General features: G+C 57.1%; 1 protein-coding gene across 1 annotated transcript in view; it reads left to right on the top strand.

Moving 5' to 3' along the window:
- gcnt7 (glucosaminyl (N-acetyl) transferase family member 7) overlaps window positions 1-7,093 on the top strand; it is a 420,025-nt gene extending 412,932 nt beyond the window's left edge. The window contains exon 5 of the transcript XR_013500278.1: window positions 7,081-7,093. The gene's annotated coding sequence lies outside the window, so the exon portion shown is untranslated. The remainder of the gene's footprint in view (window positions 1-7,080) is intronic.
- Window positions 7,094-22,856: the final 15,763 nt, after the last annotated feature.

The raw sequence follows: 22,856 nt of genomic DNA, 5'->3' as shown, positions 1-22,856 counted from the left end.
CACTTGGCATATTGTGTACAGTTTTGGTGTCCTTACCTGAGGAAGGATGTTCCTGCCATAGAGGGAGTTAAGGGAAGGTTTGCCAGGCTGATTTCTGGGATGGCAGGTCTGTCATATATTAGAAGGCAGACCCCAGCTCCCCTAGCCTTGCCTGAGGCCGCTGTACGCTCCATTCGATGGATTGAGAAGCCGTCTGGTTGCAGGGCACTGTCTGGTGAAGCAGGAGTGAGGACACAGCAGTCCCACAGTTCTCTTTGGAAAGTGAGTCTGGCTTTAAGCTCGTCCAGCTTGTTTTCCAGAGATTGGAAGCAGTAAGCTGGGGAGGGGGCCTTGGGATCGCATTGTTTCACTCTCACCTGCAGGCCTGCATGTTTTCCACGCTTCCTGGAGCTTCTTTTCGAGTCTGGGAGACGGTGAGAGTAGTTTGTAGTATTAAGGGTATGCTTGTGTCCAATGAGGTTTTTTGCTCTGGTGGGTGGGTGGTTGGGGGATTTGTTGCCTTGTTTGCGGTTCCTGTGTCAGTAGATGGGTCGGTGCGGTCAGTGTTCCGGGTCGCTGTCGAGCTGCGATTTGGCTTCGGAAATCGGAAGACGTCCAGACCACTGCAAGAGGAAGTATCGGGGCAGAGTCAGGGGCAGTGTCGGGGGGGGCAGTGTCGGGGGGGCAGTGTCGGGGGGGGGGCGGCAGTGTCAGGGGGTCAGTGTCGGGGGGGCAGTGTCAGGGGGGCAGTGTTGGGGGTCAGTGTCAGGGGGCAGTGTCGGGGGGGCAGTGTCGGGGGGGCAGTGTCGGGGGGGCAGTGTCGGGGGGGCAGTGTCGGGGGGGCAGTGTCGGGGGCAGTGTCGGGGGGGCAGTGTTGGGTGCAGTGTTTGGGGCAGTGTTGGGGGGGCAGTGTTGGGGGGGCAATGTTGGGGGGCAGTGTCGGGGGGGCAGTGTCGGGGGGGCAGTGTCGGGGGGGCAGTGTCGGGGGCAGTGTCGGGGGGGCAGTGTTGGGTGCAGTGTTTGGGGCAGTGTTGGGGGGGCAGTGTAGGGGGGGCAATGTTGGGGGGCAGTGTCGGGGGGGAGGGCAGTGTCCGGGAGGCAGTGTTGTGGGGGCAGTGCCGGGAGGGCAGTGTCGGGGGGTGGGGGCGGGGGCAGTGTTGGGGGTCAGAGTCGGGGGGGCACTGTTAGGGGCAGTGTTGGGGGCAGTGTTGGGAGCATTGTCGGAGGTCAGTGTCGGGGGGGGCAGTGTCAGGGGGTCAGTGCCGGGGGACAGTGTTGGGGGGCTTGTTGGGGCGGTGTCGGGAGCAGTGTCGGGGGGTAGTATCGGGGTGGCAGTGTCAAGGGGGCAGTGTCAGGAGGCAGTGTCAGCGGGGCAGTGTCGGGGGGGCAGTGTCGGGGGGGCAGTGTCGGGGGGGCAGTGTCGGGGGGGCAGTGTCGGGGGGGCAGTGTCGGGGGGGCAGTGTCGGGGGGGCTGTGTCGGGGGGGCAGTGTCGGGGGGCAGTGTCGGGGGGGCAGTGTCGGGGGGGGCAGTGTCGGGGGGGCAGTGTCGGGGGGGCAGTGTCGGGGGGGCAGTGTCGGGGGGGCAGTGTCGGGGGGGCAGTGTCGGGGGGGCAGTGTCGGGGGGGGCAGTGTCGGGGGGGCAGTGTTGGGGGGCAGTGTCGGGGGGGCTGTGTCGGGGGGGCTGTGTCGGGGGGGCAGTGTCGGGGGGCAGTGTCGGGGGGGCAGTGTTGGGGGGAGCAGTGTCGGGGGGGCAGTGTCGGGGGGCAGTGTCGGGGGGGCAGTGTCGGGGGGGCAGTGTCGGGGGGGCAGTGTCGGGGGGGCAGTGTCGGGGGGGGCAGTGTTGGGGGGCAGTGTTGGGGGGCAGTGTCGGGGGGGCTGTGTCGGGGGGGCTGTGTCGGGGGGGCAGTGTCGGGGGGCAGTGTCGGGGGGGCAGTGTCGGGGGGGCCGTGCTGAGGGGCAGTGTCGGGGGGGCAGTGTCGGGGGGGCCGTGTCGGGGGGCAGTGTCGGGGGGGCCGTGCTGAGGGGCAGTGTCGGGGGGGCAGTGTCGGGGGGGCTGTGTCGGGGGGGCAGTGTCGAGGGGCAGTGTCGGGGGGGCAGTGTCGGGGGGGCAGTGTCGGGGGGGCAGTGTCGGGGGGGCCGTGTCGGGGGGCAGTGTCGGGGGGGCCGTGCTGAGGGGCAGTGTCGGGGGGGCAGTGTCGGGGGGGCTGTGTCGGGGGGGCAGTGTCGAGGGGCAGTGTCGGGGGGGCAGTGTCGGGGGGGCAGTGTCGGGGGGGCAGTGTCGGGGGGGCAGTGTCGGGGGGGCTGTGTCGGGGGGGCAGTGTCGGGGGGCAGTGTCGGGGGGGCAGTGTCGGGGGGGCAGTGTCGGGGGGGCTGTGTCGGGGGGGCAGTGTCGGGGGGGCAGTGTCGGGGGGCAGTGTCGGGGGGCAGTGTCGGGGGGGCAGTGTCGGGGGGGCTGTGTCGGGGGGGCAGTGTCGGGGGGCAGTGTCGGGGGGGCAGTGTCGGGGGGGCTGTGTCGGGGGGGCAGTGTCGGGGGGCAGTGTCGGGGGGGCAGTGTCGGGGTGGCAGTGTCGGGGGGCAGTGTCGGGGGGCAGTGTCGGGGGGGCAGTGTCGGGGGGGCAGTGTCGGGGGGGCCGTGCTGAGGGGCAGTGTCGGGGGGGCAGCATCGGGGGCAGTGTCACGGGGGCAGTGTCGGGGGGGCAGTGTCGGGGGGGCAGTGTCGGGGGGGCAGTGTCGGGGGGGCAGTGTCGGGGGGGCAGTGTCGGGGGGGCAGTGTCGGGGGGCTGTGTCGGGGGGGCAGTGTCGGGGTGGCAGTGTCGGGGGGGCTGTGTCGGGGGGGGCTGTGTCGGGGGGGCAGTGTCGGGGGGGCTGTGTCGGGGGGGCAGTGTCGGGGGGGCAGTGTCGGGGGGGCAGTGTCGGGGGGGCAGTGTCGGGGGGGCAGTGTCGGGGGGGCTGTGTCGGGGGGGCAGTGTTGGGGGGGCAGTGTCGGGGGGCAGTGTCGGGGGGGGCTGTGTCGGGGGGGCAGTGTCGGGGGGGCAGTGTCGGGGGGGCTGTGTCGGGGGGGCAGTGTCGGGGGGGCAGTGTCGGGGGGGCTGTGTCGGGGGGGCAGTGTCGGGGGGGCAGTGTCGGGGGGCAATGTCGGGGGGCAGTGTCGGGGGGGCAGTGTCGGGGGGCAGTGTCGGGGGGGCAGTGTCGGGGGGGCAGTGTCGGGGGGGCAGTGTCGGGGGGACAGTGTCAGGGGGACAGTGTCGGGGGGGCAGTGTCGGGGGGGCAGTGTCGGGGGGACAGTGTCAGGGGGACAGTGTCGGGGGGGCAGTGTCGGGGGGGCAGTGTCGGGGGGGCAGTTTCGGGGGGACAGTGTCGGGGGGGCAGTGTCGGGGGGGCAGTGTCGGGGGGACAGTGTCGGGGGGGCAGTGTCGGGGGGGCAGTGTCGGGGGGGCAGTGTCGGGGGGACAGTGTCGGGGGGGCAGTGTCGGGGGGGCCGTGTCAAGGGGGCAGTGTCGGGGGGGCAGTGTCGGGGGGGCAGTGTCGGGGGGGCAGTGTCGGGGGGGCAGTGTCGGGGGGGCAGTGTCGGGGGGGCAGTGTCGGGGGGGCAGTGTCGGGGGGGCATTGTCGGGGGGGCAGTGTCGGGGTGGCAGTGTCAGGGGGCAGTGTCGGGGGGGCAGTGTCGGGGGGGCAGTGTCGGGGGGGGCAGTGTCGGGGGGGGCAGTGTCGGGGGGGCAGTGTCGGGGGGTCAGTCTCGGGGGGGGCAGTGTCCGGGGGCAGTGTCGGGGGGCAGTGTCGGGGGGACAGTGTCGGGGGGCAGTGTCGGGGGGCAGTGTCGGGGGGCAGTGTCGGGGGGGCAGTGTCGGGGGGCAGTGTTGGGGGGGCAGTGTTGGGGGGCAGTGTCGGGGGGGCAGTGTCGGGGGGGCAGTGTCGGGGGGGCAGTGTCGGGGGGGCAGTGTCGGGGGGGGCAGTGTCGGGGGGGCAGTGTCAGGGGGCAGTGTCGGGGGGGCAGTGTCGGGGGGGCAGTGTCGGGGGGGGCAGTGTCGGGGGGGGCAGTGTCGGGGGGGCAGTGTCGGGGGGGCAGTGTCGGGGGGTCAGTATCGGGGGGGGCAGTGTCCGGGGGCAGTGTCGGGGGGCAGTGTCGGGGGGGCAGTGTCGGGGGGCAGTGTCGGGGGGCAGTGTCGGGGGGCAGTGTCGGGGGGCAGTGTCGGGGGGCAGTGTCGGGGGGCAGTGTCGGGGGGCAGTGTTGGGGGGGCAGTGTTGGGGGGCAGTGTCGGGGGGGCAGTGTCGGGGGGGCAGTGTCGGGGGGGCAGTGTCGGGGGGGCAGTGTCGGGGGGGCAGTGTCGGGGGGGCAGTGTCGGGGGGGCAGTGTCGGGGGGGCAGTGTCGGGGGGGCAGTGTCGGGGGGGCAGTGTCAGGGGGCAGTGTCGGGGGGGCAGTGTCGGGGGGGCAGTGTCGGGGGGGGCAGTATCGGGGGGGGCAGTGTCCGGGGGCAGTGTCGGGGGGCAGTGTCGGGGGGGCAGTGTCGGGGGGCAGTGTCGGGGGGGCAGTGTCGGGGGGCAGTGTCGGGGGGCAGTGTCGGGGGGCAGTGTCGGGGGGCAGTGTCGGGGGGCAGTGTTGGGGGGGCAGTGTTGGGGGGCAGTGTCGGGGGGGCAGTGTCGGGGGGGCAGTGTCGGGGGGGCAGTGTCGGGGGGGCAGTGTCGGGGGGGCAGTGTCGGGGGGGCAGTGTCGGGGGGGCAGTGTCGGGGGGGCAGTGTCGGGGGGCAGTGTCGGGGGGGCAGTGTCGGGGGGCAGTGTCGGGGGGGCAGTGTCGGGGGGGCAGTGTCGGGGGGGCAGTGTCGGGGGGGTAGTGTCGGGGGGGCAGTGTCGGGGGGGGCAGTGTCGGGGGGGGCAGTGTCAGGGGGCAGTGTCGGGGGGGGCAGTGTCGGGGGGGTAGTGTCGGGGGGGCAGTGTCGGGGGGGCCGTGCTGAGGGGCAGTGTCGGGGTGGCAGTGTCGGGGGGGCAGTGTCGGGGGGGCAGTGTCGGGGGGGCAGTGTCGGGGGGGCAGTGTCGGGGGGGCAGTGTCGGGGGGGCCGTGCTGAGGGGCAGTGTCGGGGGGGCATTGTCGGGGGGGCCGTGCTGAGGGGCAGTGTCGGGGGGGCCGTGTCGGGGGGCTAATGTCGGTGGGGCAGTGTCGGGGGGGCAGTGTCGGGGGGCAGTGTCGGGGGGGCAGTGTCGGGGGGGCAGTGTCGGGGGGCAGTGTCGGGGGGGGCAGTGTCGTGGGGGCAGTGTCGGGGGGGCAGTGTCGGGGGGGCAGTGTCGGGGGGCAGTGTCGGGGGGGCAGTGTCGGGGGGGCAGTGTCGGGGGGGCTCTGTCGGGGGGGCAGTGTCGGGGGGGCAGTGTCGGGGGGGCAGTGTCGGGGGGGCAGTGTCGGGGGGGCAGTGTCGGGGGGGCCGTGCTGAGGGGCCGTGTCGGGGGGCTAATGTCGGGGGGGCAGTGTTGGGGGGGCAGTGTCGGGGGGCAGTATCGGGGGGGCAGTGTCGGGGGGGCAGTGTCGGGGGGGCAGTGTCGGGGGGGCAGTGTCGGGGGGGCAGTGTCGGGGGGGGCAGTGTTGGGGGGGCAGTGTCGGGGGGGCAGTGTCGGGGAGCAGTATCGGGGGGCAGTGTCGGGGGGGCAGTGTCGGGGGGGCAGTGTCGGGGGGGCAGTGTCGGGGGGGCAGTGTTGGGGGGCAGTGTCACGGGGGCAGTGTCGGGGGGGCAGTGTCGGGGGGGCAGTGTCGGGGGGCAGTGTCGGGGGGGCAGTGTCGGGGGGGCAGTGTCGGCGGCAGTGTCGGGGGGGCAGTGTCGGGGGGGCAGTGTCGGGGGGGCAGTGTCGGGGGGGCAGTGTCGGGGGGGCAGTGTCGGGGGGGCAGTGTCGGGGGGGCAGTGTCGGGGGGGCAGTGTCGGCGGCAGTGTCGGGGGGGCAGTGTCGGGGGGGCAGTGTCGGGGGGGCAGTGTCGGGGGGGCAGTGTCGGGGGGCAGTGTCGGGGGGGCAGTGTCGGGGGGGCAGTGTCGGGGGGGCAGTGTCGGGGGGGCAGTGTCGGGGGGGCAGTGTCGGGGGGGCAGTGTCGGGGGGGCAGTGTCGGGGGGGCAGTGTCGGGGGGGGCAGTGTTGGGGGGCAGTGTCGGGGGGGCAGTGTCGGGGGGGCAGTGTTGGGGGGCAGTGTCGGGGGGGGCTGTGTCGGGGGGGCAGTGTTGGGGGGGGCAGTGTCGGGGGGGCAGTGTTGGGGGGGCAGTGTCGGGGTGGCAGTGTCGGGGGGGGCAGTGTCGGGGGGGCAGTGTCGGGGGGGGCAGTGTCGGGGGGGCAGTGTCGGGGAGGCAGTGTCGGGGGGGGCAGTGTCGGGGGGGCAGTGTCGGGGGGGCAGTGTCGGGGGGGCAGTGTCGGGGGGCAGTGTCGGGGGGGGCTGTGTCGGGGGGGCAGTGTCGGGGGGGCAGTGTCGGGGGGGCAGTGTCGGGGGGCAATGTCGGGGGGCTGTGTCGGGGGGGGCTGTGTCGGGGGGGCAGTGTCGGGGGGGCAGTGTCGGGGGGGGCAGTGTTGGGGGGGCAGTGTCGGGGTGGCAGTGTCGGGGGGCAGTGTCGGGGGGGGCAGTGTCGGGGGGGCAGTGTCGGGGGGGCAGTGTCGGGGGGGCAGTGTCGGGGGGGCTGTGTCGGGGGGGCTGTGTCGGGGGGGCAGTGTTGGGGGGGCAGTGTCGGGGGGGCAGTGTCGGGGGGCAATGTCGGGGGGCAGTGTCGGGGGGCAGTGTCGGGGGGCAGTGTCGGGGGGGCAGTGTCGGGGGGGCAGTGTCGGGGGGGCAGTGTCGGGGGGACAGTGTCAGGGGGACAGTGTCGGGGGGGCAGTGTCGGGGGGGCAGTGTCGGGGGGGCAGTTTCGGGGGGACAGTGTCGGGGGGGGCAGTGTCGGGGGGGCAGTGTCGGGGGGGCAGTGTCGGGGGGGCAGTGTCGGGGGGGCAGTTTTGGGGGGCAGGGTCGAGGGGCAGTGTCCGGGGGCAGTGTCGGGGGGCAGTGTCGGGGGGCAGTGTCGGGGGGGCAGTGTCGGGGGGGCAGTGTCGGGGGGGCAGTTTTGGGGGGCAGTGTCGGGGGGGCAGTTTTGGGGTGCAGTGTCGAGGGGCAGTGTCGAGGGGCCGTGCTGAGGGGCAGTGTCGGGGGGGCCGTGCTAAGGGGCAGTGTCGGGGGGGCCGTGCTAAGGGGGGCAGTGTCGGGGGGCAGTGTCGGGGGGGGCAGTGTCGGGGGGGCAGTGTCGGGGAGGCAGTGTCGGGGGGGGCAGTGTCGGGGGGGCAGTGTCGGGGGGGCAGTGTCGGGGGGTCAGTGTCGGGGGGCAGTGTCGGGGGGGGCTGTGTCGGGGGGGCAGTGTCGGGGGGGCAGTGTCGGGGGGGCAGTGTCGGGGGGCAATGTCGGGGGGCTGTGTCGGGGGGGGCTGTGTCGGGGGGGCAGTGTCGGGGGGGCAGTGTCGGGGGGGGCAGTGTTGGGGGGGCAGTGTCGGGGTGGCAGTGTCGGGGGGCAGTGTCGGGGGGGGCAGTGTCGGGGGGGCAGTGTCGGGGGGGCAGTGTCGGGGGGGCAGTGTCGGGGGGGCTGTGTCGGGGGGGCTGTGTCGGGGGGGCAGTGTTGGGGGGGCAGTGTCGGGGGGGCAGTGTCGGGGGGCAATGTCGGGGGGCAGTGTCGGGGGGCAGTGTCGGGGGGCAGTGTCGGGGGGGCAGTGTCGGGGGGGCAGTGTCGGGGGGGCAGTGTCGGGGGGACAGTGTCAGGGGGACAGTGTCGGGGGGGCAGTGTCGGGGGGGCAGTGTCGGGGGGGCAGTGTCGGGGGGGCAGTGCTGAGGGGCAGTTTCGGGGGGCCAGTGTCAGGGGGGCAGTGTCGGGGGGGAATGTCGGGGGGGTATTGTCGGGGGGCAGTGTCGGGGGGGCAGTGTCGGGGGGCCGTGCTGAGGGGCAGTGTCGGGGAGTAGTGTCGGGGGGCACTGCCGGGGGGACAGTGCCAGGATACTACCTGGGCCTGACCTTCTTCCTCCTGAGTGAGTCACTCACACGAGCTCTTCTGGTATCTTCTACCCGCCAGGTGCCCGCTTTGGGGGCCCAGTCATAATTCATGTGGCTTTCCCTCAATCCAACATGAATGGGTCATGTGGGGCGGGGGGGGGGGGGGGTTGGGGGGGGGAGTCGGGGAGAGGGGGTCGGGGAGGGGGATTATTATTGGGCTTGGGGGGGTCTGATAATTAGATCTGAATGTATTTTAATGGGGATTCCAATGTTGGGATTCCAGTGACCTGACGGGCAGGTGGAGGGATGTGGGGGGATGTGGGGGGATGTGGGGGGATGTGGGGGGAAGTGGGGGGATGTGGGGGGATGTGGGGGGATGTGGGGGGTTGTGGGTTTGTGGGGGGATGTGGGGGGATGTGGGGGGATGTGGGGGGTTGTGGGTGGATGTGGGGGGATGTGGGGGGATGTGGGGGGATGTGGGGGGTTGTGGGGGGATGTGGGGGGATGTGGGGGGATGTGGGGGGATGTGGGGGGTTGTGAGGGAATGTGGGGGGATGTGGGGGGATGTGGGGGGATGTGGGGGGTTGTGGGGGGTTGTGGGGGGATGTGGGGGGTTGTGGGGGGATGTGGGGGGATGTGGGGGGATGTGGGGGGATGTGGGGGGTTGTGAGGGAATGTGGGGGGATGTGGGGGGATGTGGGGGGATGTGGGGGGTTGTGGGGGGTTGTGGGGGGTTGTGGGGGGATGTGGGGGGTTGTGGGGGGATGTGGGGGGATGTGGGGGGATGTGGGGGGTTGTGGGTTTGTGGGGGGATGTGGGGGGATGTGGGGGGATGTGGGGGGTTGTGGGTGGATGTGGGGGGATGTGGGGGGATGTGGGGGGATGTGGGGGGTTGAGGGGGGTCATGTCCTGCCTTTACATCGATGTGAACCCCAATCTAGACATCCCGTGAGATTTTCTGCTCCCGTCACCAATCTTACCCAACAAAGACTCTGCCACTTTAAGCAGCAGAATGCACAGCTACACTGGGGGTGGCACGGTGGCAGTGGTTAACACTGCTGCCTCACAGTGCCAGGTCTATGTAGTGTTTGCATTCAGTTTATGATCGAATCCTTGCAGTGAGAAGGAGGCCATTCGGCCCATCGAGTCTGCACCAACAACAATCCCACCCAGGCCCTATTCCCGTAACCTCACATATTTACCCTGCTAATCCCTCTAAACTACACATCCCGGGATACTAAGGGACAATTGAGCATGGCCAATCAACCTAACCCGCAAATCTTTGGACTGTGGGAGGAAACCGGAGCACCCGGAGGAAACCCACGCAGACGCAGGGAGAACGTGCAAACTCCACACAGACAGTGACCTGAGGCAGGAATTTAACCGGGTCCCTGGAGCTGTGAGGCAGCAATGCTAACCACTGTGCCACCATGCCACCCCAGTGCCACCTTACTGCCCCCAGTGTTCTCCCCGTTTCTGCGTGGGTTTCCTCCGGGCGCTCCGGTTTCCTCTCACAGTCCAAAGATGCGCGGGTTAGGTGGACTGGCCATGCTAAATTGTGAGACTTCTTACCATGCTAAATTGACCATAAGTGTTGGGGGAAATGTCAGGGGGATTGGTAGGGTGAATATGTTCGGGGTTACGGGGATAGGGGCTGGGTGGGATTGTGGTTGGTGCAGACTTGATGGGCTGAATGGCCTCCTCCTGCACTGTAGGGATTCTATGATTCAGCCCTGGTCCTAGTGGTGCAGCCTGGTCATCGTCGCTATAACACATTCCCAACATTCTTCATGTCCAACGCCCGGGAATAGCAGCGGAAAATTGCAGACACATAAGTTGCTGATAAATCCAAGAGTTAGTGATTTGAAAATGGCGGCAGGGCTGCCAGTTTCCACGCCGGGTTGTTTTGTGTAATCCGGGAGACTGGCATGAGAGTGGCGTACTGCAGCACAGACATCATCACGGCGTATTTTATGCGTGGGGGACATCCTACACGATTAAAATCCAGTCCCCTGGAGTTTACCTGGGGCCTATCAGCCTGTACAGGTTGTGTCTGTGAGAGGCTGTTGCACTAACTGATTACACCAGCCAACTCCACAGTTTCTATGTAACCTCGCTGAACATGTTCCCTTATCGTGAAACAGGATTGAGATCTCTCAGCCCAGCTGGCCAATCCTGAACCTGCCGAAACAAGGTGTGAGTGAACGTACGAGAGGAACTCTGATGCAATCAGCTCCGCCCGAGGCATGTCTGAGCGTGTCCCAACAATTGGCATTAAAGAACAGCAAAGGGGGATTAATGTGCTCAGTTTCAAATTGATCAATGTGTTTGACATTCGCATTTTGACACCTTACACTCAGGTTGATAACAAAAGAGAAATGCAGTCGTGAAGGCAGAGGCTTTGCTAGAAAAAGTCATCAGGACAATTAATAAAGGAGAAACTGGATGGTTCAGAAACCACATTGATGTAATGCCTGGGTTAGACTGTTTTTCTTTATTCAGCCTAACCAGTTGGATAAACGATAGCACTTGTTCCCATCATGCTCCTGTTTTCCCTATTCAAAACCACGAGATTAATTTTTAACCCATCCCCAGCTAGTTTTAACTGAATCACTTTTCATTGAATCACTGCAGTGTGGAAGAGGCCATTCGGCCCGTCGGCACTGATTCCCTGACAGAGTAGCTTACCCAGGCCCCTGCCCTATCCCCATAACCCCACACATTTACATTGATAGGTGCCACAGTGGTTAGCACTGCTGCCTCTCAGTGACAGGGACCCAGGTTCGATTCCCATTTCGGGTCACTGTCTGCGTGGAGTTTGCACATTCTCCCCGTGTCTGCATGGGTGTTTCCTCTGGGTGCTCGGGTTTCCTCCCACAATTCGAAAGACGTGGGGTTTAGGTGCATTGGCCATGCTAAATTCTCCCTCAGTGTACCTGAACAGGCGCCGGAGTGTGGTGACTAGGGGATTTTCACAGTAACTTAATTGCAATGTTAATGTAAGCCTACTTGTAATGCTAATAAATAAACTTTAACATTTCCCATGGCTAATCCATCATCTTGGGACACTAAGAGGCAATTTAGTCTGGCCAATCCACCCAATCTGCACATCTTTGGACTGCAGGAGGAAACCAGAGCACCCGGAGGAAACCCATGCAGACACGGGGAGAACATGCAGACTCCATACAGTCACTTGAGGCCGGAATCGAACCCGGATCCCTGGAGGTGTGAGGTACCAGTGCTAACCACTGAGCTACCATGCCGCCCTTTGAGCTTTCTCAAAGCTCTCCCTCGAGGTGATGCTCTTTATAAATCCTATTATTTTCATTCATTCTCACAATTGGATAAAATCTGTTGCAGTCCATTAGGTGTAGGTACATCCACACTGCTGTTAGGGCTGTTCCAGGATTTTGACCCAATGACAGTGAAGGAATGGCCGATATATTTTCAAGTCAGGATGATGGGTGGATTGGAGCGGAACCTTCAGGTGGTGGTGTTCCGAGGTACCCTGCCCTTCGACACGTTAGAGGTCATGAGTTTGGAAGGTGTTGTCGAAGGAGCCTTGGTGAGTCGCTGCAGTGCGTCTTGTAGATAGGGCATAGTTGAGGTGTGGAGCATAGATGAGCTCGGTTCGCAATGAGGGAGAAAGGAGTAGGAGGATATGCTGATGGGCTGAGATGAAGAGATGGGTGGCATGGCAGCACAGTGCTTAGCACTGCTGCCTCACAGTGCCAGTGTTCCAGGTTCAATTCCGACCTCAGGTCACTGTCTGCGTGGGTTTCCTCCGGACGCTCCAGTTTCCTCCCACAGTCCAATGATGTGTGGATTAGGTGGATTGGCCATGATAAATTGTCCTTTAATGTCAGGGGGTTTAGCAGAGTAAATACGTAAGGTTAAGAGATAGGGCCTGGGTGGGATTGTTGTCGGTGCAGGGTGGATGGACTTCATGGACTCCTTCTGTACTGTAGGGATTCTATGATAATAATAAAAAGAGGATTGGAGATGACTTGCGTGGGACATGTGTCCTGGCCTTAACCAGTGGGGTATATGCCCTGTGTCTGAGGTGTACACTTGATGGAACGATGCAGTCTGTGACACTGTCACTTCTTCAAACACCTGAACAAAAACACTCGTGAGAAACAGGCAGCTGGAATGAATGATTCTCTCTCACAACATGCTCAGGATAATACAAAGAACAAAGAACAATACAGCACAGGAACAGGCCCTTCGGCCCTCCAAGCCCATGCCGCTCCCTGGTCCAAACTAGACCATTCTTTTGTATCCCTCCATTCCCACTCCATTCATGTGGCTATCTAGATAAGTCTTAAACGTTCCCAGTGCGTCCGCCTCCACCACCTTGCCCGACAGCGCATTCCAGGCCCCCACCACCCTCTGTGTAAAATATGTCCTTCTGATATCCGTGTTAAACCTCCCCCCCCTCACCTTGAACCTATGACCCCTCGTGAACGTCACCACCGACCTGGGAAAAAGCTTCCCACCGTTCACCCTATCTATGCCTTTCATAATTTTATACACCTCTATTAGGTCGCCCCTCATCCTCCGTCTTTCCAGTGAGAACAACCCCAGTTTACCCAATCTCTCCTCATAACTAAGCCCTTCCATACCAGACAACATCCTGGTAAACCTCCTCTGCACTCTCTCTAAAGCCTCCACGTCCTTCTGGTAGTGTGGCGACCAGAACTGGGCGCAGTATTCCAAATGCGGCCAAACCAACGTTCTATACATCTGCAACATCAGACCCCAACTTTTATACTCTATGCCCCATCCTATAAACACAGTAAGAAGTTTAACAACACCAGGTTAAAGTCCAACAGGTTTATTTGGTAGCAAAAGCCACACAAGCTTTCGGAGCTGCAAGCCCCTTCTTCAGGTGAGTGGGAATTCTGTTCACAAACAGAGCATATAAAGACACAAACTCAATTTACATGAATAATGGTTGGAATGCGAATACTTACAACTAATTACTTACAACTTAGTGCTTACAATACTTACAACTAATACAACTTAATACTTACAACTAATACTTACAACATAGTTGTCTTGATTGTCCCTTTAAAGATCAATCTGCAGAGTAAGGATCACATGACCTAGGGAACCAATCGGGGAGCAGGGTGGGGGATCACCCTGGTAACCGCAGGCTTCTGTACTCAGTGTCATCTTGGGAGCTGATTGCAACCATGAGGATGTAAGTCTCTGTAAATAAACATGTTGTGTTTTCCCTAAACTGGTGAACAAGCATGTTATATTTTGGGGCTTTAGCCTCTTCTCCAGCAAAGAGCAAAAGAATACGTAGTCACACCGTGGATTACTTAACCAACAAGGCAGAGTTTATTGAGATAGGTGTTGCTCCATCACAGTCGAAGATGGAAGAGAGATAGAACCCTACGAATGCCTCTGGTGACAGCACAGCACATTATCTGACTAATTACACAGGGGATGCATTACTTTATAACACATGACAGAGCATCTTTACACTTGGCGACAAAGATAAAAGAAAAAAAAATGATGCTGTGAGTATCCAGTTTACACTGAAGAGTATTTACCAAGATGTCCCTCTGGATGGATTGATCCAATTGACTCCTCCACAGAGGACTGAACACAATACATGGAATGCTTTGGGTATTACTTCTAAGCGAACAAAATAGGGGAGGAGGCGAAGTGGAAGATAATTCTCCTGAGTGTGTGTGGGACCCAAATTTATAATCTGATTCGCAGTCTCACAGCCCTAAACAGGCCCCAACTCCCAATCATTCAGTGAGCTCGGGGAATTGGTGAACTCACATTTTCAGCCTAAGTCATCAGTCATACTCAATGATTCAAGTTCAGTTCAAAGGGAGAACCCCAGAGTCAACGATTCTGACTGAAATCACTAAATTGAAACATATATCCGAGTATTGCAAATTAGGAGCCACTTTGAATGATATGTTATGTCTGTGGGGTGAATAACGAGGCGATTCTAACATAGAACATAGAACAGTACAGCACAGTACAGGCCCTTTGGCCCACGATGTTGTGCCGAACCTTTTCCGAAACCAAGATCAAGCTATCCCACTCCCTATCATTCTAGTGTGCTCCATGTGCCTATCCAATAACTGCTTGAAAGTTCCTAAAGTGTCCGACTCCACTATCACAGCAGGCAGTCCAATCCACACCCCAACCACTCTCTGAGTAAAGAACCTACCTCGTACATCCCTCCTATATCTTCCACCACAAACCTTATATTTATGCCCCTTAGTAACAGCTACATCCACCCGAGGAAATAGTCTCTGAACGTCCACTCTATCTATCCCCCTCATCATCTTATAAACCTCTCAACTTCCTCCGCTCTAAAGAGAAAAGTCCGAGCTCTCTCAACCTTTCCTCATAAGACCTACCCTCCAAACCAGGCAGCATCCTGGTAAATCTCCTCTGCACTCTTTCCAGTGCTTCCACATCCTTCTTATAGTGAGGTGACCAGAACTGCACACAATATTCCAAATGTGGTCTCACCAAGGTCCTGTACAGTTGCAGCATAACCCCACGGCTCTTAAACTCAAACCCCCTGTTCATAAACGCTAACACACTATAGGCCTTCTTCACGGCTCTATCCACTTGAGTGGCAACCACAAGATTCTACAAGATTACTTGCAGAGATTGATATAAATTTTAAATGAACAATGGAAAAAACTGAAAAAGGTACATAACAGTTCCAGAGCTTTCAAATGTTCACCGTTCACCGTTTGGGGTGGAAACTGAGTCAGCAGTGGTGCCAAGACTGAAGAAGTGAAGTGGGAAACGAGTTTAGCTACAAATACGACAAGAAGATGAAGAAGAAGCAATCAATCAATGAAGTTTGAAGCAGAATGTTACCGACGTGGAGGTAACCACTCCCCTGAACCCTGCAGGGAGAAGGAGGTTGAGTGTTTTTTTGATATAGGAGAGGCCACTTAAGGCAGAGCCAAGTCAAGTCTACCGGCTAGCCGATTAAATAATACAATGTGGAATGTGGAAATACAATGTGTATTTAAATATTCACTCACCGTTTGACATTGGTAAAATTGCCCATTAGTGTAATGCTCCATGTAAAAGGGAAGCTTCTAAAGATGGAAGTTGATATAGGGGCATCAGCTACTGTGATAGGTGAGCAGACATATTGGTACTTGAGAGAAGGAGTTCAACCATTGAATTTGAAGAGTACTGCGACCAAGTTAAGAACTTATACTGGAGAAGCGATAAAAATAATGGGCACTGCAAAGGTACCTGTAAGCTCTGGGCAACAATCTGCCCAACCCCCACTGATCATAGTGACAGGCGAAGGACCAAGCCTTCTCAGCCGCAATTGGCTTAAGGAAATCAAGTTAATTGGACTGTGAGGAAGTGCAGGAAGGAGGACTGCTTGAACTGATGGAGAAATACAAGAGCGCCTTCAGGGATGAATTCGGAAAATAAAAGGCCTGTAAGCAAAGATCTATGTGCACCCAGAGGTGACCCCTTGATTCTCTTGGGTAAGACCAGTACCATATGCTTTATGAGAGAACGTAGGTACTGAATTAAAATAATCAGAAGAGCTGCACATCATCCAACTAGTTCAGTTCTCAGAATGGGCAGCACCCATCGTTCCTGTATTGAAACCAGACAAGACTGTCTGCATTTCATAGAATCCTACAGTGCAGAAGGAGGCCATTCGGCCCATCAAGTCTGCACCAACCACAATCCCATCCAGGCCCTATCCCCATAACTCCGTGCATTTACCCTATTTAGTCCCCCTGACACTAAGAAGCAATATAGCACGGCCAATCCACCTAACCCGCATATCTTTGGACTGTGGGAGGAAACCGGAGCACCCGGAGGAAACCCACGCAGACACGAGGAGAATGTGCAAACTCCACACAGACAGTGACCCAAGCCGGGAATCGAACCCAGGTCCATGGCGCTGTGAAGCAGCAGTGCTAACCACTGTGCCAGCATGCCGCCCGGAATGGTGGTTAGAAGGTAACAGTTAATCAGGGATGCCAACTTGGATAAGTATCCGATCCTGAAGGTTGAAGACCTGAATGCAAACGCGGCTGGAGGTCAATCTTATACAAAACTGGACATAACTCAGCAACTTGAATTTGGCAACGCTTCCTGAGGTTATGTCACGATAAATACACGCAAAGGATTGTTCCATAAAGGATTGTTCCAATACATTAGGCTGCCTTTTGGCATTTCTTCAGCATGTGCCAAAGGACAATGGAGAGTGTGCTGCAAGGGCCACCATGGGTCGTGGTGCACCTTGATGATGTTCTCATAACTATCAAGTGGACGTAGAAGGAAGGATCATCCAAAAACACACAGACCAACTGAGGAAAACAGAGATGCCCAGCAGCCAGTTTTAGCATCAGGAAGTATATTACCATCAGGAAATGTTGCTGCCTGTTTTAGTGCTGAAGTACCTGGCCGTCCTGTGGCAGGCACAACTGACGTCTCCATGGAAACAGATAGAACCGAGCTGCCTGTGCCTGAAGAGACACCCGTCATTGTGGTTTCGGCTGATGGCAATCCTGTGGGAGCGCCCCAGACAGAGAGTTACGTCGCTCCACAAGGATTCGGAAACCTCTGAAAGGTTAAATTTATAAATCGACTAAATTCATGCACTAAATGTTTAATTATCTGGGATTGTGTAAATTGAGTTTTGACCTTTGTATAAAAGTGACCTCGCGGGGGAGGAATGTGGTGATTGTCCCTTTAAGGATCAATCTGCTGAGTAAAGGTCACATGACCTGGCAAACCAATCTGGAAATTACCTCTTGGTGTCAAAAGATGTGTAGACTAGGATGATTAGCCATGGTAGATGTTTGGGGTTACGGGGATAGGGCAGGAGAGAGGACATGAGTAAGATATTCTGTCAGAGATTTGGTGCAGACTCGATAGGCCGAATGGCTTCCTTCTGCATAGAAACTAGAAGCAGGAGTAGGGCATTTGGCCCTTCGAGCCTGCTCTGCCATTCATTTTGACCATGGCTGATCATCAAATTCAATATCCTGATTCCCCCTTCCCCCTATATCCCTTGATCCCTTGAGCCCAAAGAGCTATATCTAATTTCTTCTTGAAACTGGACAAGAATTTGGCCTCAACTAGATTTGGTGGTAGTGAATTCCACACATTCACCACCCTCTGGGTGAAGAAATTTCTCCTCACCTCAGTTCTAAAAGTTTTACCCCTGATCCTCAAACTATGACCCCCTAGCTCTGGACTCCCCCATTGTAGGGATCCTATGATTCTATGATGAATCAGATCCAAATGCTAACCGTCTGGCTAAGTGAGCCAACCTGCTCTCTCCCATCAACCGGAGGTTAGACTGGTTAGATATATACTTCGTGGAAGTGTATTTAGTAGAATTGGTATATCCCTTTGTTTACTCGACATTGTTTAAATAACTGAGGGTAATATTTTGACTCCACACTTGTGCCAGCTGGGAGGAGATCATGGAAATTCAGACGGAGTTGGGATACAGTTTTCCAGAATGAATTTATCTGTTCGGGAAGACGTTGCACTGCCTAATTTCTGATTCCTGCCCCTGATAAGAAAGATTTTCCTGAACACATTGTTAGCTCCATATTCACCCTGTGTATGTATATACAGCTGTTGAGTATAAACTCTGGTATCTCCTTATAAGTTCATAAGTTCATAAGATATAGGAGCAGAATTAGGCCATTCAGCCCATCGAGTCTGTTCCGCCATTCAAACATGGCTGATATGCTCCTCATCCCCATTTTCCTGCCTTCTCCCCATAACCCTTCAACCCATTACCAATTAAAAATCTGTCTAACTCCTCCTTAAATTCACTCACTGTCCCAGCATCCACCACACTTTGGGGTAGCGAATTCCACAGATTCACAACCCTTTGGGAGAAGTAGTTTCTCCTCAACTCTGTTTTAAATTTGCTCTCCTTTATCCTAAGACTGTGACCTCTTGTCCTAGAATGCCCCACAAGAGGAAGCATCCACTCCACATCTACTTTATCCATACCTTTTATCATCTTGTACACCTCAATTTGATCTCCCCTCATTCTTCTAAATTTCAGAAAGTATAGGCCTAAACTGTTCAATCTCTCTTCATACGACAAACCCCTCATCTCTGGAATCAATCTAGTGAATTCCTTTGAACTGCCTCCGATGCCACTATATCGTTCCTCAAATTTGGGTACCACAACTGTGCGCATTAGAACAAAGACAAAGGACAAAGAAAATTACAGCGCAGGAACAGGCCCTCCAAGCCTGCACCGATCATGCTGCCCAACTTAACTAAAACCCCCTACCCTTCCGGGGACCATATCCCTCTATTCCCATCCTATTCTTGTACTTGTCAAGACGCCTCTTAAAAGTCACTACCGTATCCGTTTCCACTACCTCCCCCGGCAACGAGTTCCAGGCACCCACTACTCTCTGTGTAAAAAATCTACCTCGTCCATCTCCATTAAACCTTGTCCCTCGCACCTTAAACCTATGCCCCCTAGTAATTGACTCTTCCACCCTGGGAAAAAGCTTCTGACTATCCACTCTGTCCATGCCTCTCATAATCTTGTAGACTTCTATCAAGTCTCCCCGCAACCTCCGTGGCTCCAGAGAGAACAAACCAAGTTTCTCCAACCTCTCCTCATAGTTAATGCCCTCCATACCAGGCAACATCCTGGTAAATCTTTTCTGTACCCTCTCCAAAGCCTCCACATCCTCCTGGTAGTGTGGTGACCAGAATTGAACACTATATTCCAAATGCGGCCTAACTAAGGTTCTATAAAGCTGCAACATGACTTGCCAATTTTTAAACTCAATACCCCAGACGATGAAGGCAAGCATGCAGTATGCCTTCTTGACTACCTTCTCCACCTGCATTGACACTTTCAGTGACCTGTGTACCTGTACACCCAGATCCTTTTGCCTATCAATAATCTTAAGAGTTCTGCCATTTACTGTACATTTCCTATCTGTATTAGACCTTCCAAAATTACCTCACATTTGTCCGGATTAAACTCCATCTGCCATCTCTCTGCCCAAGTCTCCAACTGATCTATATCCTGCTGTATCCTCTGATGGTCCTCATCGCTATCCGCAAATCCACCAACCTTTGTGTCGTCCGCAAACTTACTAATCAATCCAGTGACATTTTCCTCCAAATCATTTATATATATTACATTTATATATATCCAAGCACTGATCCCTGAGGAACACCACTTGTCACAGCCCTCCATTCAGAAATGCACCCTTTTACTGCTATCCTCTGTCTTCTTTGACCGAGCCAGTTTTGTATCCACCTTGCCAGGTCATCTCTGATCTCACGCGACTTCACCTTCTGCACCAGTCTGCCATGAGGAACCTTGTCAAAGGCCTTACTGAAGTCCATGTTGACAACATCTACTGCCCTACCCTCATCAATCATCTTTGTCACTTCCTCGAAAAACTCGATCAAGTTTGTGAGACACGACCTCCCCTTCACAAAACCATGTTGCCTCTCACTAATACGTCCACTTATTTCCAAGTGGGAATAAATCCTGTCTCGAAGAATCCTCTCCAATAATTTCCCTACCACTGATGTAAGGCTCACCGGCCTATAATTACCTGGATTATTCTTGCTACCCTTCTTAAACAAAGGAACAACTTTGGCTATTCTCCAATCCTCTGAGACCTCCCCTGTAGCCAGTGAGGATACAAAGATTTCTCTCAAGGCCCCAGCAATTTCCTTCAGGTGCAGCCTCACCAATGCCTTGCAATGCCTCACAATCAAGTAAATAGCTAATTCAGTGGGTAACCTGATGAATCAGGTACTGTCATTGAGTTGATATTTCACTATTTAAGTATACATCTGTCTCGCTCTATATCCTGTTTAAGTATTTACTGCAACTAAGCAATCTGCTTGCAAATAGCACCTGATAAATGATCTAATTCACAGCAGTTTCTTTATATTTGTTAGTGTGACAAGTAAGCTTACATTAACACTGCATTGAAGATACTGTGAAAACCCCCTCGTTGCCACACTCCAGCGCCTGTTCAGATTCACTGAGGGTGAATTTAGCATGGCCAATACACCTAACCAGCACGTCTTTCGGACTGTGGGAGGAAACTGGAGCACCTGGAAGAAACCCACACAGACACAGGGAGAATGTGCAGACTCTGCACAGACTGTGACCCAGCCGGAATCGAACCTGGCTTCCTGGCGCTGTGAGGCAGTAGTGCTAACCACTGTGCCACCGTGCCACCTGTATAGTATTTAATAGGGCCATGTTTAGCAGCAATCTGCTCAGTCTCCTGAATTAATGCAGCACAGTGTGGACTAGAACCATAGAATCCCTACAGTGCAGAAAGAAGCCATTCAGCCCATTGAGTATGCACTGACTCTCTGAAAGAACATCCCACCCAGGCCCTCTCCCTGTAACCGTGTGCATTTACCCTGGCTAATCCCCCTGACACTAAGGGGCAATTTATCATGGCCAATCCACCTAACCCGCACATCTTTGGACTGTAGGAGGAAACTGGAGCACCCGGAGGAAACCCACACAGACACGGGGAGAATGTGCAGACAGTGACCCTAGCCGGGAACCGAACCCGGGTCCCTGGTGTTGTGAGGCAGCAGTACGAACCACTGTGCCACCGCGTCGGCCCATTCTGCACATCATTCTCTTTCAGTGCTTTGCTAAGTTACATTTCTGCAATGCGAACCATCAGAGCCTGGATACAGAGCAGCCTCCGTTAAGTAGTAAAAATAGAACCAGCATTCCTGAGAGAGGTGGCAGCTGATAAGCTCCTGGAGAGATGTATCGCAGAGCTGCAGGATGGATTTTCACACAGCTCTCACAGTTTGGACGTGTGGTTCCTATTGTCTGACCAGGACTGGAATCCCCCAATGTCGCACCCCCTTCCACCGCTGCCAGCGAGAAGGGCGAATCCCAGCCACGGACGAGGCCGGAGAATCCCACAGCTGCACTTCTTTGGAGTGTGGGAGGAAACCGGAGCACCCGGAGGAAACCCACGCAGACACGGGGAGGAGGTGCAGACTCCACACAAACAGTGACCCGAGCTGGGAGTTGAATCCCATTCCCCGGCGCTGTCAGGCAGCAGAGCTGACCACTGTGTCACCCCATCCTCTATCAGCGCAGTGGGCTACTGCTGTGAAATTGCGGTTTCAGACATCTCTCCTATCCCCTCCCCCACATATCAATGCAGATTGAGCGGTTGTTGATCCTGAGGCGAACCCTGTAGGGAGTTTGCAAAAGCTGATTCCTGACTGGCACAGCAGCAGCATACCAGCTCATCAGTTACACCATGGAACATAGGAACACAAGAAGGCCATTCAGCCCCTCCAGCCCTATTCCAACACTCAGTTCAAAGGTTAGATCATGGCTGATCTATATCTGAACTCCATCCACTTGCGTTGGTGCTCCACCCCTTAATATCTTTGTCTATTTAAAGTCTGTAAACTTCAGCTTTTCGGGAGACACTGGGCTGGATATTCCTTATGGACCATTGGACCATAAGACATAGGAGCAGAATTAGGCCACTCGGTCCATCAAGTCTGCTCCGCCATTCAATCACGGCTGATATTTTTCTCATCCCCATTCTCCTGCCTTTTCCCCATAACACCTGATCCCCTTATTAATCAAGAACCTATCTATCTCTGTCTTAAAGGCACTCAATGACTCGGCCTCCACAGCCTTCTGCAGCAAAGAGTTCCACAGATTCACCACTCCCTGACTGAAGAAATTCCTCCTCATCTCTGTTCTAAAGGATCGTCCCTTTAACCTGAGGTTGTGATCTCTGGTTCTAGTTTTTCCGACTAGTGGAAACATCCTCTCCATGTCCACTCTATCCAGGCCTCGCAGTATCCTGTAAGTTTCAATAAGATCCCCCCCCTCATCCTTCTGACCTGGAAGCCAATTTAGAAATGGTGGAACAGTCCTGAATCAGGGGATTCCCAGCTCTATTTCTGGGCTATCTGATCTTCAGGAATGGCTTTAAAGAGTGTGGGCTGGTTCAGTTCAAAAACCCACACCCAGCATTCCCGACCTGACTGGCTCCATTTTGGGGAACAGCATGTCCTACTCCGGAATTTCCATGGAGTCAGGCCAGGTTTTTAAAGAGTCAAAGTTAACGGCCCTTCAGAAGACCTGTGAAGCCTGGACTGTAAGAGGGAACTTTTTAGAAAGTGAGTTCAAAAGGTCCTTCCCCACAGCGCCTCCATGCCAAGGTAAGAAGCCCACCCAGCACCCCCATGGTCCCTCACTCCCTCCATGTCAAGCTATGTCCTTCCAGCCACCCCTATTGTACCTCAATCCCTCAATGCCCCCTAGCTATGCCCTTACACCCACCCACCCATAGTCCCTCATGCCCCTATAGGGATGATATGGCAATTTGATGCCCACTATACACCATATAGAAACAAATGTGAAGCCCACAGTGATAGTAGAATATTTAAAAGAAACTTTAAAAATAGTAATTCATTCATTACTTTCCACTATGGTAGGAAAGTCATTGGGTAGAATTTTCCAGCTAAGGCCAATAACGGGCAGGAAAAGCCGTCACCAAAATGGTATCTTTCTCTGTCATACCGTCCTGAACTTAGGAAAAAAGGTGCCGCAGTGTCATGCTGGCAGGGCTCTGATTGAGTTCTCTTTGCCAGCAACTTCATGTTTGAAGATTAAGGCGCCACTTCTAAAGATGCCCCACTGTACAAAAGTTAACCAAGGGTTGGGGGTGGGGTGCGGGGGGGGGGAGGGGGGGTATGCTTAACCTAAATTTGTAAAGCATTTCATGACTTAAGAAGTCTCACAATTCTGTACAACATTGATATGTGGTCAGTGTTGCAATTTAGAAAATACAGTTAACAATTTGTGCACAGCAAGGTTCCACAAATGACAATGAGATAAATAGCAAGATT

The sequence above is a fragment of the Mustelus asterias genome, chromosome 20 (assembly GCF_964213995.1).
Source record: "Mustelus asterias chromosome 20, sMusAst1.hap1.1, whole genome shotgun sequence".
Classification (NCBI taxonomy): Eukaryota; Metazoa; Chordata; class Chondrichthyes; order Carcharhiniformes; family Triakidae; genus Mustelus; species Mustelus asterias.
This window is presented reverse-complemented; position numbering and strand designations above follow the sequence as displayed.